Consider the following 20611-nt stretch of genomic DNA (forward strand, 5'->3'; position numbering starts at 1 on the left):
AGTCTGCAGTATGTTAAAATGGATTTAAAAAAAGAAAAGTTTTTCTGACACAAGAACAAGTAGTCATGAGCAGATTCTTTCCACATGATTGCTCTTGTCATGAATTCCTGCATCATATACTAACCTATAAGTTCATTAATGGTCAAACTGAATTATCTGAATAGTTCTTTGCCCACGGATCACTAAAATGAGCCTTAAATTAAATGCTGGAATCTTTTGCAATGAGCTTGTAGAAACCAGACTTGAACATAATGATAATAATCTCATTTTTCCTTTGTGACTACCTAGGATGTCATAGCAAGATGGATTTATTTCTTTCTAAAAATTCATAGAAAAGAAAATAATTTTGTAAGTTGCAAACAAGAAAGGGTATAGCTATTGAGAGTTATATGATTTAGTTTTTCAGGTTAATACAATGTATGAGTTTGCTCTGATCACAGTTATGATCCAGTCCCATAAACACTTAAGAATTCACTGATCTTTACTTACTTGATGTGGTAGTTTTAGGCTATGCCTTTAAAATTTTTTCACAGATCTTGAACAGAAAGTGTAAATAAATTACTATTGGGTGTAAAAAGGAAAATAAAGACAGATCCAAACAATCCCATTGGAAGAAAGTAAGAGACTTAAGCTAGTTGTACCGGAACAATCTCTTCTTGCTTCCTGTGGCTGAGAGATACTAACTTGCTTCTGCTTGACCTTGGCTGCTCTGCTTTTGTTGTGACTGGTATTACTTCTCTGCTTCTGTCTCTTGTCTCTTATACCTGGCAAGAGGCAGGGAGGGAGAAGCTAGTAGCTTCCCCTGGTCTTTGGCCAGGGGAGTCCTTGTGCTGTTTATTAATTGTAAATACCTCTAAATATTGTATATTTTGTGTATATTCATTGCATTTCATTGTAGATTGTAGTTTTGCTCATAATTACAGCTTCCATTTGCTTCCGACTGAGCTGGTCTGAAAAATTTAATGTTGGGGGGAATTTTCAACCCACCATACTTGAGATACCCTGTTCCAGAGAATTTACTTTGCAGCTCTTCAAGCTGTTCATCCATCTGGCCAATTACATTATAGCTTTTCAAATTAATATCACAAACAGTAGGTAACTGATTAGATTTAGGAATAAAAATTCACAATCTAATGTACATGGGTAGGGTTTAAGATGTACTTACTTTGCATTTCAGAAAATGCTGTTGATTTCCGTATTTCAGCACTTGACTTTAAACAAGAAGTATTTTCAAAGGGCTTACAACTTTGTCTTATCTGACTAATTTGGAATGTCCCCAGCAGTTGTTAGTAAGCCCATTGAGACTCAGGGTCTATGTTTTTGGCCTTTTCACCTGCGCAACTAAGGGGATGTTGTCTTGCATATTAGGCAGAAAGAACAGGGCAGTCTCTGTTTTTAAGTTTCCTTTCTGATCCTGAGGACAGTCAGGAAGAGCCATGAAAAGGAAGGATACCACTTACATGCATTTATATGGAAGTAAAGCTGGACCTAATGAGAGGGTCTTTGAGCAAGCATTGGAAGTTTTATGTGAAATTCACTTGCTAGCTTACTTTTGTGAACATCCATGTATCTATGAGATAGTTGGTATTCTGGGCTGTTTGTCTCAACTCCCAGATTTTACTCCTCTTTGCAAATTGTGTGAGATAGGCCTGTGGCTGTGGTACAGAGCTGAATTCCTCCTGGAGCAACCAATTGGAAAGACTGTGGTTGGGGTCCTCCTCTGAGTCCTAGAGGAGGAGCAATTTCTGTTACAACTTTTCATCTCACTGCTGCTTTTGGTCCATTGGCCAAAAGCTCTGCAGACCTACTTTCTCTCTGCCTCTCTATTTGAGGGTATCTTGGGTAGGTAACTCCTCTGATACATCTAGGTCATATCTGCCTGAGAAGAGCAGGAGAAGGAGATATGGTGTTTTAGGCAAAATGATTTCTGGAAAGGACATGCATGAAGAAATGGGATCATTCCTATGGAGCCTGCAACACTTAGCTCAGTTGGTAATTTTGGCTGAACCTTCATTATTTCTCCTTGTTAGAGTTTCTCAGGCAGAAACATCTTTTTGGGGGGAAAAAAAAAAAGCCTGCTGATTCAAAAAGCAATGAACTCTGTGTAATGATAATTTAAAGGCAGAAATTGACTTTAAAAGAATTATTCAGAGTGAATAGACTGAAAGTATTCATAATCAATGTCTTGTTGTTTGTTACCAGTAAGACATGAGGAGAGGCTGAGGGAGCTGGGATTGTTTAGCCTGGAGAAGAGGAGGCTCAGGGGTGACCTCATTGCCCTCTACAACTACCTGAAAGGCAGTTGTAGCCAGGAAGGGGTTGGTCTCTTCTCCCAGGCAACCCGCACCAGAACAAGGGGACACAGTCTCAAGCTGCACCAGGGGAGGTTTAGACTTGAGGTGAGGAGAAAGTTCTTCACTGAGCGAGTCGTTCGTCATTGGAATGGGCTGCCCAGGGAGGTGGTGGAATCACCGTCCCTGGAGGTGTTCAAGAGGAGATTGGACGTGGCACTTGGTGCCATGGTCTAGTCATGAGGTCTGTGGAGACAGGTTGGACTTGATGATCCTCGAGGTCTCTTCCAACCTTAGTTATACTGTGATACTGTGATTCCTGGTTATAAAACTAGTGATTTTCTGTCCTGAAAATGCAAGCTTTTGAAATTCTACAACTGCATTATTATTTTAACAGAAAACCGAACATTTCATACCTATGCAATGTTGAATTTTCCTTTTTCTCATGTATTTAAAAATCACAATGTGAAAGCATCTCTCTTCTCGTGTTTTTAGAGGTAAATTTTAAGCCTGAAGTGGTACCTGAGAAGCACTTCACTGGGAAGTGCTTCTCTTTATCCCACTGACCTTCTACCCCATAGATTTGTCTCTCAGTGCAGTTTCCCCTGACATTTCTTTGCATTTTTTTCTTTACTTGGAATACTACCCCTGTCAGACTGGTGTTAACTTTCATAGCAGCCCATATCTTGCTGTGGTTTGAGTTTGTGAGTAGACAGTGTTGATATGCACTGATAACACAACGATGATAACATACCAGTGTTTTGGCTCTTGTTGAACAGTGCTTGAAGAGTCTCGAGGCTCCATAAAATGCCAGGCCACAGGGTTGGGGTGATTGGTAGGGTACACATTTGACCCAAATGACCAAAGAGATACTCCATACTGTATGGTGTTATGCACAGCAGTAAAAGCTGAGGGAAAGAAGCAGAATGCAGGGGCTGGACACCTGCCTGCTGAAGGGAATTAGTGCATACACTCCTGATTTTGCTTTGTCTCTGCATGAACTTTTGCTTTTCTAGTTAAACTGGCCTTATATTTACCCAGGAATGTTTCCATCTTATTTTGTCCTCGCTGCTATTGAGGAGGGGAGAATGAGGGCCTGGCTGGGTGAGCATCTGTCAGCTAGCCAAGGTCAACTTACTGCATCTAGGCATTGAAAACTCTCCAAACCCACGCTGAAAATCCATAATTTTTCTTCATTCAGCTTCCCTGTGCAGACTTGAATCTTGAATGTTGCATGAAGTAGAGGAGCTAGTCATATAAAAGGAAAATTGCTGTAACCAGTAGAACAGAATGTAGATTTCAGTAACAGTGAAATACAGCCACAGCTCACTGTAAGAGGTGTTGCTTTATATCCTCTTCACATTAACTTCAGGGAACTGTTGTCTCTGAATGTCAGGGAATCTGGTTCCTGCAATTTAATGAAAATCACACCAAAATACTAGAGAAACACACAATAAATTATATGAAGAATAGGTGAACACCTGCACATGTCTGAAGTTTGAAAAATTAGCTAAGCAGCTCATAAGGCCAAGTTCTGTTTGCAAAAATGACTCATGTTGATGTACAACATCAACGGAAGTCAATAGAATGAAGACCTCAAAAATCAAATAATCACCCATATAGCTCTTCCTTATAGCACCTTCTCTGTGTCAAACTAATGTAAAGGTGGATATCACTTGATTTTTTAGAGGTATAGAGGAGAGGTACATAGAATAGAATCGAATCAAATCGGATCGAATCGGATCGAATCGAATCAACCAGGTTGGAAGAGACCTTCAAGATCATTGTGTCCAACCTATCATCCAACACCACCTAATCAACTAAACCACGCAACCAAGCACCCTGTCAAGCCTCGCCCTGAACACTCCCAGCGACGGCGACCCCACCACCTCCTCGGGCAGCCCATTCCAATGGGCAATCACTCTCTCTGTGTAAAACTTCCTCCTAACCTCCAGCCTAAACCTCCCCTGGCGCAGCCTGAGACTGTGTCCTCTTGTTCTGGTGATGGCTGCCTGGGAGAAGAGACCAACCTCTGCCTGACTACAACCTCCCTTCAGGTAGTTGTAGAGAGCAAGAAGGTCACCCCTGAGTCTCCTCTCCAGCTAAGCAACCCAAGCTCCTTCAGCTTCTCCTCATAGGGCTTGTGTTCCAAACCCCTCACCAACTTTGTTGCCCTTCTCTGGACTCGTTCCAGCAAGTCAACATCCTTCCTAAACTGAGGGGCCCAGAACTGGACACAGTACTCGAGGTGTGGCCTAACCAGTGCAGTGTACAGGGGCAGAATGACCTCCCTGCTCCATCTGGCCACACTGTTCCTGATGCAGGCCAGGATGCCATTGGCCCTCCTGGCTGCCTGGGCACACTGCAGGTTCATGTTCAGCCTACCATCAACCAGTACCCCCAGGTCCCTCTCTGCCTGGCTGCTCCCCAGCCACTCTGACCCCAGCCTGTAGCTCTGCATGGGGTTGCTGTGGCCAATGTGCAGAACCCGGCACTTGGATGTGTTCAATCTCATGCCCTTGGACTCTGCCCATCTGTCCAGCCTGTCGAGGTCCCTCTGCAGAGCCTCTCTACCCTCCAGCAGATCAACTCCTGCCCCCAGCTTGGTGTCGTCAGCAAATTTACTGATGAGGGACTCAATGCCCTCATCCAGATCATCAAGAAAGATGTTAAAGAGCATGGGGGCCCAGCACTGATCCTTGGGGCACACCACTGGTGACTGGCTGCCAGCTGGATGTGGCACCATTCACCACCACTCTCTGGGCTCGGCCCTCCAGCCAGTTCCTAACCCATCGCAGTGTGCTCCCATCCAAGCCATGGGCTGACAGCTTAGCCAGGAGTTTGCTGTGGGGGACGGTGTCAAAGGCCTTGCTGAGGTCCAGGTAGACTACATCCACAGCCTGCCCTGCATCCACCAGACGGGTCACCTGATCATAGAAGGAGATCAGGTTGGTCAGGCAGGACCTGCCCTTCCTAAACCCATGCTGGCTGGGCCTGATCCCTTGGCCATCCTGTAAGTGCTGTGTGATTGCACTCAGGATGACCTGTTCCATAATCTTGCCTGGCACTGAGGTCAGGCTGACAGGCCTGGAATTCCCTGGCTCATCCAACCGGCCCTTCTTGTGGATGGGCACCACGTTGGCCAGCTTCCAGTCCTCTGGGATGTCTCCAGTGAGCCAGGACTGCTGAAAAATGATGGAGAGCGGCTTGGCCAGCTCATCTGCCAGCTCTCTCAGCACCCTAGGATGGATCCCATCTGGTCCCATGGACTTGTGGGGATCCAAGTGGTTAAGCAGATCACCAACTACCCCATTCTGGAACAGAGGAAAACTGTGCTGCTCCCTAATTCCTTCTGCCAGCTCTGCAGGCCAGCTGTCTGGAAGACATTCCATCCTGCTAGTAAAAATTGAGGCAAAGAAGGTGTTAAGTCACTCTGCCTTCTCCTCATCCTTTGTTACAACGTTCCCCTCCGTGTCCACCAAGGAGTGGAGGTTGTCCCTGCCCTTCCTCTTGCTATTAATGTATTTATAGAAGGACTTTTTGTTGTCCTTCACAGCAGAGGCCAGTCTAAGCTCCAAATGTGCTTTTGCCTCCCTAATTTTCTTCCTACAAGACCTAGCAACATCCTTCAACATTTCATGGGTTGTCTCCCCTTTCTTCCAAAGGTGATACACCCTCTTTTTTTCCCTTAGTTCTTTTAGAAGCTCATCACCCATCCAGGCTGGCTGTCTGCCCCGGTGGCTCATCTTCCAGCACATTGGCACAGCCTGATCCTGTGCCTTCAAGAGTTCCTCCTTGAATGTGGTGGGTTGAGGCAGCCCCCTCTCCCCACCACGGGCAGGAATAAAACACTCAGACAAATGGATTGCAAAAGTGATGAAAGTTTAAATAGAAAGCAGTGAATGTTTACAGAAAACCCAAAGCACAGTGACAAAGAAAGATTCCAAAGCAAACCCAGAGGCATCCCATTCCCACCTGAGGGTACACCCAAGACCCTCAGGGCTCCTTCTTCCCCCTCCCTCTGCTGGGCTAGTCTCAGCTGGCCAGGCCTGAGACTGCCCATCCCCCTGTGGCATTGGGCCTAGCCAGGCCCAAAGCCAGGAGACATCTCCCCCAGTTACCGGCTGGCGGAGGAGGAAGAAAAGAGACATTGCTAGACTCCGCACTGGATCTTATAGTGGTGCAAAGAATTATGGTAGGAAATACACACAATTTCCTGCGTCCATCCCTCTGGGCTGGACTTCTGGACACAGGAAGTGAACACACCAGGGGGGCACCCAGCTCAAACTGCAACATTGAAGTAGTCCCAGCAATCCTGGACCCCTTTGTTCCTAAGGGCTGTTTCCCAAGGAACCTTCTGAGTTAGTTCCTTGAGCAACCTGAAGTCTGCTCTCTGGAACTCCAGAGTGGAGGTCTTCTTGCTGCCCCTCTTAGCTTGACTGAATACTGAAAATTCAATTATCTCATGGTAGCTCACCAGATGTGGAACAATACTTGCTTCTGTATTCAGTATCACCAAGGTTGGAAGAGACCTCAGAGATCATCGAGTCCAACCTGTCACCACAGACCCCATGACTAGAGTAGGGAGGACAATAGTGCCCACTGCAGGCTTGAACTCACAAGCTTCCCATTAAGGGTCTTATGTGCTACCAACTGAGCCACACCACACACTGGTCACTGGACCCTAAACACCCTCCGACCACCACATCACCCATCAGCCCTTCCCTGTTGGTGAAGAGGAGGTCAAGCATAGCCTTGCCCCTGGTAGGCTCACGCAGCACCTGGGATAAGAAGCTGTCCTCCACGCACCCTAAGAACCTCCTAGACTGCCTCCTCTCTGCTGTGTTGAGATCCCAGCAGATGTCAGGCAGGTTGAAGTCACCCATGAGAACAAGGTCAGGAGATCTTGAGACAGCCTTAAGCTGCCTATAGAATGCTCCATCAACTTCTTCCTGGTTGGGTGGTCTATAACAGACTCCAACCAGGATGTCAGCCCTGTTGGCCTTCCCTCTAATTCTCACTCATAGGCACTCAACCCGATCATCCCTGATCTCCAGCTCAATGGCATCCACTACCTCCCTGATGTACAGGGCCACCCCTCCACCCCTTCTTCCTTGCCTGTCTCTCCTGAAGAGCCTGTAGCCATCAATTGCAGCGCTCCAGTCATATGAGTTGTCCCACCATGTCTCTGTGATGGCAACTACATCATAACTTTCCTGCTGCAGCAAGGCTTCCAGCTCCTCTTGTTTGTTACCCATGCTTCGTGCATTAGTGTACATGCACTGTAGATGGGCTGCTGGTTTCACCTCTGGCTCAAGCTTATCACCCCCAGACTCCTGCCTGGGGGGACTGGTTTCAGCCCCTTCCCCCTTCGAATCTAGTTTAAAGCCCTATCTGTGAGACCTGCCAATTGCCTTCCTAGAATCTTTTTCCCTTTGAGGGATAGGGCATTTTCATACACTCTGATCTTTCCCCTCCTCTGGGACAGATGTGCTTCATCTGTTGCCAGCTGACCTGGTGCAGTGGAAGGCTTTTCAAGATCGAAAAACCCAAAATTCTTTTGACTACACCAGCCTCTAAATCCTCTGGTTAGGATGACCAGATTCTTAAAAAGATTTCAGTCTTCATCAGGGCATTTGTGGGGGTATCCAACCTTCAAAAGATGTTTCAGCACAGTCTTTACCTTTTTTTTGCCTTTGTCCATGAACACTTCTTTCCACCCTTCAGAGAGCCCTTTCAGACACCCCACCTCCGCCTTATTGCGTTGGTATGCCAGTGTGGTTTCCTGTGTCTTTGCATCAGGTCTTACTCAGTAGCCAGCTTTGGATGCCAAACACTGCCAACACAGCAGCCTCCTCTTCACAAAGTAATAGCTGTGGTTAAGATGTCATTCTCCGTAAATCAATTTTGGCAAGGGTGATGGCTACGCCAAGAGCTGGAGTTGCCTTTATGCCTAAGCCATTTCAGTGGCATTAATCCTCCTTCTTATGACCCTAGCTTTGTGGAATAGCTGAACAACCCCAATTAATTAGTGTGCTTTGCACTAATGAAAGAATAAAATTGGAATAAAAATGTAGTTTCCCAGGGTCTATGTGTCACTGATGTGAAGACAGAAGAGTAGAAAGACAAGTGGAAGGTTTTGTTTGGACTATGGTGTAACAAAATTTCATCAGGAAGGCTGCTCACAGTGGCCTCCTCTAAAAGTCAGTTTGAGTAATAACCACTGTAATCTTACTATTGCAGTGCATCTTGCTGACTATGTAAGATCATCAAGATTGCACATCACAGAATCAAGGAATCACAGGATGTTAGGGACTGGAAGGGTCGTTGAAAGATCATCTAGTCCAACCCCCCAGAGCAGGATCAACTCCTGTAGGTCAAACAGGAAGACATCCAGGAGTATTTTGAATGTCTCCAGAGAAGGAGATTCCACAGCCTCTTTGTATAGCCTGTTCCAGTGATTTATCACCCGCATGGTGAAAAGGTTCTTCTTATGTTTATGTGGAGCTTCCTGTGTTCCAGCTTGTATCTGTTACTCCTCATCCTATTGCTGGCCACTGAAAAGAGACTGGCACCTTCTTGACACCAACCCTTCAGAACTCAATACATTCTAGTTGCTCTCTCATGTAAAGAGCAACTTCACCACCTTGCTTTGTTGACCTGTCTTTACTAAAAGGTTGCAGTCATGTGAGCTGTCCCATCACGTCTCTGTAATTGCCACCAGATCATAACCCCTTGACCTCACACAGATTTCTAACTCCTGTTTATTCCTCATGCTGCATGCATTGGCATACAGGCATTTCAGGGACCATGCTGAGCACACTGATCCCACCCTAGTGGGGTGGGAGGCCTTCTGGTCTTTGTTAGTAATAGAACACTGCCCCACTGGTGCAAAGGAAGGTAGTAGAAATTTCCAGAGAAGTTGTGGTAATGATGCAGGTGGACTTTTAAGAATTAATTTCTCAGTCTGGAAAATGTTCTTCTAAAAATGTTCTGGAAATATTCTTCTAAACTGCTTTGAGGTAATCTTACATCCTGAATTGAGAAAATACATGCTTTGCATAAGTAAGTAAACATTTGCAGTAGAAAAACTGCTCTCTCAACCGCAGAAATTTCTCTTTATAAGTTTCACTTGGTTTTTGGTCTTCTTACAACTGTTAATTCCATTGATCTTTATGCTTCCTTTATGTTTCCTTTTCAGTCTTTCTGAGCTTAGGGGCTTTTGACAAAACATTCACAACTACTGAATTCAAAGTGTATTTGAGCTGATTATTGTGAGGTTGGAACAACTAGAGATCAGCATGGGAAGTTTTTAAAGGTGAAAATAACATGTCAAAACCATGGGTTTTGACACTATTTTTGTTTCAGGCAAAAAAAAAAATCTTTGTGTGTGGAATCAGATTTACATAATGCTGTGAGATACTGTGGCTAGCAATTCAGACTCAGATATTGTCTGATATACATGCCTGAAATGTATATATCAGTCAACAAGATTACTGCTTGAAAAGACAATTGTATTTTTACAGAGTTTATTGAGGTGGTAAAGCATATTGATATTTAATGAAGCATGAAACTTAAATGAACCATGAAAGCAATAGTTAAACTAATTAACTCAGTATAAAGCCTTAGAATACACACATCAGGTCATCTACATGCTTGTTATTTCTGCCTGATTATACTGACAGCTAGGATGATCTTCTCTTATTATCTTTTAGGAGAACAACACTAAACACTGTCTTCTTTTTAATACAAGGAAAAAGGGAAAGTTTTTTATACTGCTCAGAAACTCAGGGACAAAGCAGTTAAAAAAATTATCCTTGACTTTATTCGAGAAACAAAAATGTGTTCAATGCGATTTTAAGTTACATTCCTGCTTGCATACTGCAAGAGCCACTTTCTGTACTTCTTCCCTTGTTAAAATTTGCCACCTGTTATTAATTGGTATCATTAATGCCCATTGGTTGCTGTTTGTTTTTCTTTACTCCTGCTTTTGGTCTCTTAAAGGAGTAAAGTTGCTTTTCTGAGAAGTAGTGGTCAAATATGTTGGGTTACCTGTGAAGATTTATACAGTCATAATGGGGTTACACTGACCAAAGCCCTTATTGCATGCTTTTTAGCTGAACAGATGTCTCCTGCAGTGCAATCTGGCACTGGTGTGTTACGGTGCAAAGACAGATACCTGGCCCAGGCTGGAGATAGGAGGCAACCTCCTTGTGCTTCTACCCTTTGCTCTGTACTGATACAGCTTGGTGGCAGTTTTACTAGGGGAAAATTGTCCTAGATCGTTGGAGTTACAGCACCCAAAACCTGCTGAGAGTCTGTCCTCTTATTCTTGGTGCTTTGCTGGATGGAACTAACATCCCTGTGTCTGGAAGAGTAACAGATGATGAAAGATCTTCCTTTTGCCTGAGGTCTGGATGTAGGAAGAGGTCTGTTTCTTTTTCCTCATTATTACTCACTGCCCATACAATCAGGCTGACAGGAGAAATGAGCGTACGGTGTGTGAAAGGAAGGCTGCCTTTGTGTTCGATGGCAGTCCAATGAACAGAGCAAGAAATCAGAAATTACCATGTGAACAGAAGGTGGCACATTGCTTTGCTGCCTTGCTTCAGTATGTGGAATGATAAAGTCTTTTCAGTAATGGATCTGCATGTGCCAATGTTTGCAGATAGCAAAGCTCCTACGTGGTATTTTCCAAAACACTAAGGATACAGGAATAACAGAGACAATCTGATCTGAATGTCTCTTAATTAAAATGGAGGGGGAAAAACTTCAGCAATTACTGGGGAAACAGCTAAGTATGTATTTCTAAATTGAAGGAAAGCACGAATGTGTAGTGAAGTTTGAACAGTGCTAGAAGATGTCATGGCAGAACTGTTAGAATGTTCAAAGAATTATTTTTCTAAAGTGTTTTCTTATTACCCCTTCATAGTTGGTTGTTCTGTGTTGCAATCAGGTAATATCCACAAAGAAGTTCTCCAACAACAATGCTGGAACCGATCCATTCATTTTGTGGTTGAGTGCAACACAGTTTAGTGTGCAAAGTGTTTCCCTATAGATTTCATTTGAGCCCTAACATTCATAAGGAAGTTTTAACAACATTATTTTTTTGTTTACCCCTCAAGTAAAACCACTTGAAAGACAACAGGAATAACAGTCTATGCTCTCACACGTGTGTAGATGTATGCTCTGTATTTATTTAGGTGAGACTCAAACAATAATTTCCCAGTGGCACTGAAGTGGTAGGTGCAGCGCACAGAGGCAGCACCGGAGCAGCACACCGTGTGGAGTGGCACATCCCTCTCCATCCCCCCCGAGCCAGTTTTTCCCTCAGGAGAGGCTGGCACAGTGTGGGTGCAGACTGCAGCAGCAGTGGTGCTTTCACCAGAGGGAAGGAGGTGCTGAGCCACCTGGGCTCATTCCTGAAGTGTTCTCCAGTCATGTCCCGTGGCCAGGGGTAGGGATGGTGGCAACTCACCGCAAAGCTGTTTTCAAAAGATCTGTGTTGACCCAGATTGAGGTCCATGTCCACTAAAGAGTGGAGGTTGTCCTTGCCCCTCCTCTTGCCATTAATATATTTGTAAAAGCATTTTTTGTTGTCCTTCACAGCAGAGGCCAGTCTAAGCTCCAAATGGGCTTTTGCCTCTCTTAATTTATTTTTTCCTGCATGACCTAGCAACATCCTTAAACATTTCATGGGTTACCTCTCCTTCCTCCCAAAGATGGTACACCCTCTGTTTTTCCCTTCATTCACTCAGAAGTTCATTGCCCATCCAGGCTGGCTGTCTGCCCCGGCGGCTCATCTTCCGGCACATTGGCACGGCCTGTTCCTGCACCTTCAAGAGTTCCTCCTTGAAGTAGGTCCAGCCTTCCTGAACCCCTTTATTTTTAAGGGCTGTTTCCCAAGGTCCCTTCTGAGTTAGTTCCTTAAGTAACCAGAAGTCCGTCCTCTGGAAGTCCAGAGTGGAGTATTTGTTGCTGCCCCTCTTAGCTTGACTGCATATTGAAAACTCAATCATTTCATGGTCACTGGACCCCAGACAGCCTCCAACCACCACATCTCCCAACAGTCCTTCTCTAGTGGTAAAAAGAAGATCAAGCAAAGCCTTATCCCTGGTAGGCTCAGACAGCAGCTGGGATAAGAAGTTATCCTCCATACACTCTAAGAACCTTCTAGACTGCCTCCTCTCTGCTGTGTTAAGTTCCCAGCAGATATCAGGCAGGTCAAAATCGCCCATGAGAACAAGGTCTGGCAATCTTGAGACAGCCTCTAGCTGCCTATAGAATAGTTTGTCAACTTCTTCATCCTGGTTGTGTAGTCTATAGCAGACTCCAAACAGGATGTCTCCCTTGTTGGTCTTTTCTCCAAATGTCAGCCACAGGCACTCAACTTGATCATCCTTAATCTTTAGTTCCATGGTATCTAGAGCCTCCCTGATGTACAGAGCCACTCCTCCACCCCTTCTCCCTCACCTGTCTCTCCTGAAGCGCCTGTAGCCATCAATTACAGTGCTCCAGTCATGTGAGTCATCCCATCATGTTTCTGTCATGGCAACTACATCATCACAGTATCACAGTAACTAAGGTTGGAAGAGACCCCAAGGATCATCAAGTCCAACCTGTTCCAACAGACCTCACAACTATATCATGGCACCAAGTGCCACGTCCAATCTCCCCTTGAACACCTCCAGGGACGGCGACTCCACCACCTCCCTGGGCAGCCCATTCCAATGACGAATGACTCGCTCAGTGAAGAACTTTTTCCTCACCTCGAGTCTAAACCTCCCCTGGCACAACTTGAGACTGTGTCCCCTTGTTCTGGTGCTGGTTGCCTGGGAGAAGAGATCATGCGGTGGACAGAGTGGCTGGAGAGTGGCCAGGCAGAAAGGGACTTAGCGGTACTGGTTGATAGGAGGCTGAACATGAGCCAACAGTGTGCCCAGGTGGCCATGAAGGCCAATGGCATCCTAGCCTGTATCAGGAACAGTGTGGCCAGCAGGAGCAGGAAGGTCATTGTGCCCCTGTACTCAGCACTGGTTAGGCCACATCTTGAGTCCTGTGCCCAGTTCTGGGCCCCTCAGTTTAGGAAAGATGTTGAGTTGCTGGAATGTCTCCAGAGAAGGACAGCAAAGCTGAGGAGGGGTTTAGAGCACAAACCCCATGAGGAGAGGCTGAGGGAGATGGGGTTGCTTAGCCTGGAGAAGAGGAGGCTCAGGGCAGACCTTATTGCTGTCTATAACTACCTGAAGGGAGGATGTAGCCAGGTGGGGGTTGGTCTCTTCTCACAGACAACCAGCACCAGAACAAGAGGACACAGTCTCAAGCTGCACCAGGGGAGTATTTAGGCTGGATGTTAGAAAGAAGTTCTTCACACAAGGAGTGACTGGCCATTGGAATGTGCTGCCCACGGAGGTGATGGAGTCACCATCACTGGAAGAGTTTAAAAAGAGATTGAATAAGGCACTTAGTGCCATGGTTTAGTTGATTAGGTGGTGCTGGGTGGTAGGTTGGACTCGATGATCTCAAAGGTCTTTTCCACACTGGTTAATTCTGTATTCTGAGGCTCTTTCCCCCTGAGACTATTACCTCTAATTCCAATGCAATTCTCTTTTGTTCATTCTAATGTCTGTAACTTTCCATTTTGATTATAGTAATTATTCCCTCTCTATTGTAATGGTATTTTAAGGAGCTGGCCAATATGGAAATTGAGGACATGAAACTTGTTTTGTTTTTCATCTGATATTGTTCACCATGAGATTAAGATATGAATAATAAATTACATTACTAGGGGAGTTTCCCTTGATTCATACCAGTTATTTGAGAAGAACATGAGGCTTGAACAATGTATTAGTTTTTCAAAAATACAAACTAAATGGTCAGCCTAATGTTTGTACACAGGAATTTACCAGACATCAGTATGATTAACTACTACTCTAGACAAGTGGTAGCATGGACCAAAGATGTAAAGCTGCAATAGAAGAGCACGTCCTGTGTATTTTCCTAACAAGGACAAAAGCAGAAGTCATCTAATGTCACTGATAGCAAATAAGGAGTTACCCATCACAGCTGAAGCATTTATATTTTAGTTCAGTTAAACATTTACAGATCTGTGCCGTAGTTAACGGATAACATCTTACTTTATATGCAGAATAAGAAAGTAGCTTTCAAAACAGGTTTTTAATAAATGCAAGGCCTTTCTGATATAAATTAAAGAGATTCAAAATTAACATGAGATACTAGAAGGGTGTCTGCAGGACTAAATGAAAATCTTTGGTTTATAGGGTGCGTTTTTTCCTGGAAGTCTCCTGAATGTGATTGCTTCATAATAAATTCTTAGTTTAGTCATTACAAGACCACTGTTGCCATTTGTTTAAATTTAGACGTTGAAATGTTCTGTAGAAGTAGGTCATCTCATTGCTGCCTGCTTTAAACCAGCTAAGTTAATCACCTGTGAGGTATTGTTTTCACTGGCTGGTTCTGGATAATTTTTTACCTTGGTTCCACTTGAAGAGAGACATTGTTTTTCATTGTGCTTTGTCAGACTGTTTTGTCTCACAGTAGAGCTGCTGAAAGTACACGCTTTATTACTTCATACAATGAGTGGCAAATAGCACTGCAAATTAGTGCAAAGTAATTTACCAAGTGCACTCTGATAGTGAAGAAACTGCCTTTCCAAGATTCAAAGCACGCAGAGCTTTTAAAAGGCATACACAGTGTTTTCTCATAATACAGTGTGGTCATATAATTATGTTTTGTGTATTTCCTCCAGATTATTTTTCTTGATTGTAAAGATTAAGCCTCTGCAAACAGTTGAGAACATGGGAATTACCAATCCTACTTAGATTAATGGTCTGTCTGACTCACTGTTGAGAGTGGACACTGCTAGAGGCCTTGGAAGAAATGTCTTAGTAACAAAGCACTGGTAATTCTGAGTGTTAAGAGAATAATAATCTAAGATCATAACCATGCATTTAAAACCATGTGGTTTGAGGATCTTTATTTCAATATTTCATTTACAGGTAATGTAGTGTAGTGTAGTTGAGAAAATACTCTATGTCATAGGACTTGCCATGAAAATCATAAGTTGGGAACTTTTTGAGCCATAGTTTAGTGATTTACTTGTACCCTGAAAAATTCCAAATTGCATACCAGATATGCAGTATCTACCTATTTAATGTAAATTTGATTGAAATTTTGTGTGGTTTACCTTAAGAGCCTCAAGGTGTCCCCCCAAAAGATTTGGTCTTAGAGGATGATAACAGTGTGAGTTACTCCAGATTCATAAACAGACAATGATTTTGTCTGATCCTGTGCTAACTGGGGGCAAGTGTCAACCTCTCTCCTATTCTGTCTTTTTCCCCACTTTTGCAACTTTGGTTTAACACACTTAAAGAGAGTTTTCAATCAATGTCTGATAAAAGACTATGTGTTTTTAGAGGAGTTCTTGAGAACATTGCAGTGAAATGTTTTTTTTTCATGTCAAGGATGAGTGAAACTTAGCTATTAACCAGCTATAGAGAATGTGAGAAATGAGCTCACTGCTATGTTTTGAATACAAACAGTTTGTTATAAAATAAAGGCAAAACAGTGCTGGGTGCATAGCAGATTCGCTAGAGGCATGCTATAATAGCAAGAGTTAAGCTTATAGAGATGTCAAACATACATATTCATAAATATCTCCACAAATCCCTTCACATTTCCCAAGCACGCTCCCACCCCCCTCATTCCCAATCCCATCTGTTGAGGCTGCGGTCAGGGCTTGGATGAAGGTTAGCACTCTTGACCCTGCCGGTCTCAGACATCTCGACCCTCACCCTCCCCCCACTTCTCTCCCAATACACATCCTACATAACAGGCTGCAACCAGCCAAGCTGCTTAAGGATCGAACCCCGCAGTCCCCAGCAACGCCAGCACCCACTGGCACCCACTGGCACCCACTGGCACCCACCTTCCCCATGCAAAACCCAAATATAACAATTTCTCACAAGAATAAACAGGGGAAATAGGCAATGAATGAATTAAAATATTTTCATAAAATATTTGTACTGTTTATATTTGATAACTATTACTGTTAGTTATTGATAAAGACCCACTTTGATTTATGTATAATGGGGGGGGGCTAGGTTTTTAATAAATTATATACTAAGTAACTATTCCATGAGCTAGCTCAGGATTGATTCCACATCTTTAGTTGCCTTTATTGGACTATATTTTGATTTGTACCTTGGTGTGTGTATATATATCTAAAAGAATTTGCATTGTTCACTCCTTTAAAATGTTATCTCCGTACATGTTTCTTAGAATCTACAACCTCATTCAAATTCCACTGGTGTCCTCAAAAGTTATTCCTGTTTATCTCATCTGATGTGGGTTCAAGACATTAAGGAATTCTTTGTTGTTCTTTCACTCTCCTGGAATTTTCAGATTTTGAGTCAATGATATACAGCAAACCTGTACTGAGAGCTCCATTCGCACTGTGATATCAAATGCTGATGTGGGATGCAGTCATTCTGCCAGTCCAGATTCATTCAGTATTGAAAATATTCTCTGAAAGTTTGACTTTTAGCAACATTGCCATGCCAGGTCACATATTCGTGTGGCACCTGTTTATACCAGATCATATGTGGGCTGTACTCTTGCAATTGGCTCAAAGTCTGTCTAAAATTCCTATCTTTTGCTGTAGCTTAGCTCAACAGACATGTGATTGTGTACTTAAGCCTGATTCAAACCAAATGAAGACTGCTCAGTGACTTGCAGGGCACAGATGAGGTATCGATGATGGTTTTTAGGCACATTTGCACCTGTATGAAACAGATGAATACTGTGATTTTGCTTTTCATAGCAAAGTCTTACTTTGCAGTCTCTTTCAATGGTGGAAGCTGATGAAAGATTATTTCTTGATAATCAATCTCCTCTGCCCAGTCTTTTAAGTGGAAGAATTGTAATTTTTCCCCATAACAGCGAATGTTTATCACCAACTGAAAGAACAAAAGGTTTACCTTCCAATTCAGCATCAGAGTACTGGAGTTTCACGTCGCTTTAGTCTGTCATTGTAGTGATACATTATCTCTAAATTACCCTTTTCTACTTTTTTTTTCCTTTTCAGTGATCAGCGAGTAGTCCACCTTTGATCCTCACACTCAATCTTATGGAACAAATTTTCTTAGCATTGAAGTGCTCTTTATGCACAGATAATGAAAGCAGACCCTGTAACTGAGAGTTCAACTTTCTGTTTTCAAAAGTACTGGTTTGACAATACTCCCTTTGCTGGGTTTGCTTTGTTTGGTTTTGTTGTTTTGGTTTGGGGTTTTTTTTTGTTTGTTTGTTTTCTTGCTTGCTTTTGTCTGGGGTTTTGTTTGTTTTGGTTGGTTTGATTTGTTTCTTTGTGACACACAAGTTCCAAGCAGATCAGGTTTAGTAATACATAGATAACAATATCACTGTATGGTTGCATATTGTTATTTGCAGTGACATGTGGTCTGTCCCTAAGTGTGAATCTTAGGAGTGCACAGCCTTTGGTTTCCTGGATATGATAAAATGGGTAGTATTGTTACCATTGGAAGTTGTTGAAAGTGGCTTGTGAGTGATGGATATTATGGTGTCATCCAGGCAAAAATCAGTATATATTTGTTACATTTTTGTAGTAGAGCTTTTATCAGTGCTAAATAACAGGTTTACATTTATGAAGCAGTCTCTCTCGCTCTCCCTATATATAGATGTGTGTATGTATGTAAGCTCTACAGGCATTACAGTTGTGTATCAGTGTTGAAACTAGTTGAATTTCTTGTTAAAGAGCACTTCCCTATCTTTGATATCCTTTGGTGCAGAAAGACTTTGTTGCTACAAGCTAAAGACTCTAAAAAATAACTGACTGAGCATACGTAATATACACACACATAGCCATATTATGTAGTATTGTGTATTTTATATGATGTGAGTGTGTCCCTACCAATCCTTTCATGAAGAGAGTCCATGGTATTGCCAGGGGCGAGTGATGCTTTTTGCCAGATTTTTGCAGTCTGGTTTCATTTTAACACTAGCATTATAAAAGCGACTGCTGAGCAGCACACTGGTTCAGCTTTAATGAGTTAGAAATAAAACCTGCTTCACAGGAAGGAAAATAAAATGTCTTTCCTTATTCCTTTGATTTAATTGGGCATTTTTTTAATGAGACTAGAAAGGAATCCTACAAAGGTCAAAAGCTTTTTTACTGCTACCTGCAATGGAGTTGAGTGCAATGCAAAGAGTTCTTACGTATTTGTCCTTGGAAATTTCCAGTCCTTTTAGTTACATTTCAGGGTCAGTTATTACACGTTTTCTTCTTGTCCTAAGAGTTTTTTAGCCAGATGCTATATTATTCAGTTATGTTATAAAGCAGTAGCAATGGTAAGTTGTTTTTCTTAAAGGCTGCCATATATTGTCCTGGGGAGCACATTTTCATGGCAGATCATGAAGGCAAACTGTAACATCTGTAAATGAATTTAATAAGCAGTTAGGATTCTAGTGGACTGAGAATCATGTATGTATGATCCCAGTGGACTTGAGAATCATGTAGGTGCTCCTCACATACAGCTCAGATATTACTAATTAAGCCAAAAGAGTATTTGGGGAAAAAAAAAAAAAAGTCACAGACTAGTGAAACAGAAATAAATTTATCTATTTGTTCTCTTAAAAAGAAAAAAGAAAAAAGATAAGAGCTATAAATTAAATTTTTAGGGCGAACTGAAAATTTTCAAGGTTATCCAATTTGATCTGGAGGGTATTGAAGAATAAATGAGTGCCATAAATGCCTTAATGTACTGCTTGGTGATGTTCACAGCCCATTTGAGCATCTTTGAGAAACAGTAGTACATGAATTGTGTAACTGAGTAAATAGACTTCATTTAGAAAATGGTTGAGATTGACATGCTTTTCACTGTCCTGATTGTGCTGTCCAGCTATGGGACAATATGTCAGAACATGGGGAAGCAGCTAGAAGCATGAATCATCTAATTGCTATTTTCCAACCATGATGAGAATTTGCTAAGTATCCAACAGCTTCCATATGACAACTGACATTTTGTCATCTTCATCTTGATGTATTTTAAATCACTGTCTGTGACCTAAAGCGTAACACAAAGAAGTGGATAATGTCACACTTGCCATCTATTTCTGTTGTGGTTTAAGCATTTTCCCAGAGCCCAAAAGCTCCCCAGTGAAACAGATTTAGGTTGCCTCCCCTCTCCCCCTTTTCCTGGTAGGGAAAGCAAATTAAGCCGGAGAAGAGAGAGGTAAAATTACAAAAGAACACTCTTGAATCGATCTGGAAGTAAAAAAAGTAAGTTTAACAAAATACAAAAGACATCTGAGTAAAAGGAATGTTACAAAGGTATAAGGGAAAAGAGTAAATGAAAATATATACAAAACCAGACAGAGCTGTCAAAGGATTCTCTGATGTAAGATGGATTCTCTTTAGATGCAGTTCCTTAGGAGTCTGGAATAGCGTGGAACAGGCCCAGCCATGTGGTTAAACAGCTAACAGCAGCAGCAGCAGGATGTCAGCAAAGCAAGGGCAGGAGAAGAGAGTGAGGCAGGAAATGGCCTTCCCTTAGAAAGGATTGTGGACTGGAAGTGGGAGTGGAATAGGCTTTGACCTGGGGACCCCTTCCCCTGGGAGGGGGGTTAACTCTCTCTGCCCACCTGGGTCAGGTTTCTTTGTCCACTTGAGGCTAGGTTCTTTTCAGCCCACCCTCCTCTTATGCTGGGCTTAACCTAGCACGTCATATCATGCTACTGTGTAATAGCCATCAGTGTGAGTCATGGTAGTAGTGATTAAGAGCACATTGTGACCTTTTAAAGGAAGTCCAGAATGCATCTTTCCTTGATCCAGGTCAAGCTTCTCCCCCAGTACCTTGGTGGAATGCTGAGTTCTAGCTGTAACTGTCCCCTGCCAGGGAAATGACATGGCCTGTGCTATTCACCACACCAGACCTATGGTTGCAATTTGCATGCATGTCTGCAGTCTGTTTCTTTTTGGGTGGCTAGGGCTAGGAATAATGGAATGGCTTGTAATGATGTGGAACTGTGGGGTTAGGCAGGATTCAAGGCATGTTGGTGATCCTGCAGCCTCCTTGGGTTCTAATCTCTTCCCACCTTCTTCAGAGAAAGGTACACTTTAGGCTTGGCTGTCCCCCTGGCAGAGGGCAGCTCCTTTACCTAGACTCTTCTAGAGGTACCTTTTTGACATTTGTCAGTGGCAACTGGTCTTTAGTGTATGTACTTCATCATATGTTTTAAATGGACATTATTTATTTCACTTTAGAATATTGTGGTCTATGTTT

At 43.0% G+C, this 20611-nt stretch overlaps 1 protein-coding gene across 1 annotated transcript in view; it reads left to right on the plus strand.

The window, feature by feature from the left end:
• The window catches only part of GLIS3 (GLIS family zinc finger 3), a 177006-nt gene that overhangs the window by 33498 nt on the left and 122897 nt on the right, over positions 1–20611 (plus strand). The gene's annotated exons all lie outside the window — the stretch shown is intronic.

This window comes from Dryobates pubescens, chromosome Z (assembly GCF_014839835.1).
Source record: "Dryobates pubescens isolate bDryPub1 chromosome Z, bDryPub1.pri, whole genome shotgun sequence".
NCBI classification, from domain to species: Eukaryota; Metazoa; Chordata; class Aves; order Piciformes; family Picidae; genus Dryobates; species Dryobates pubescens.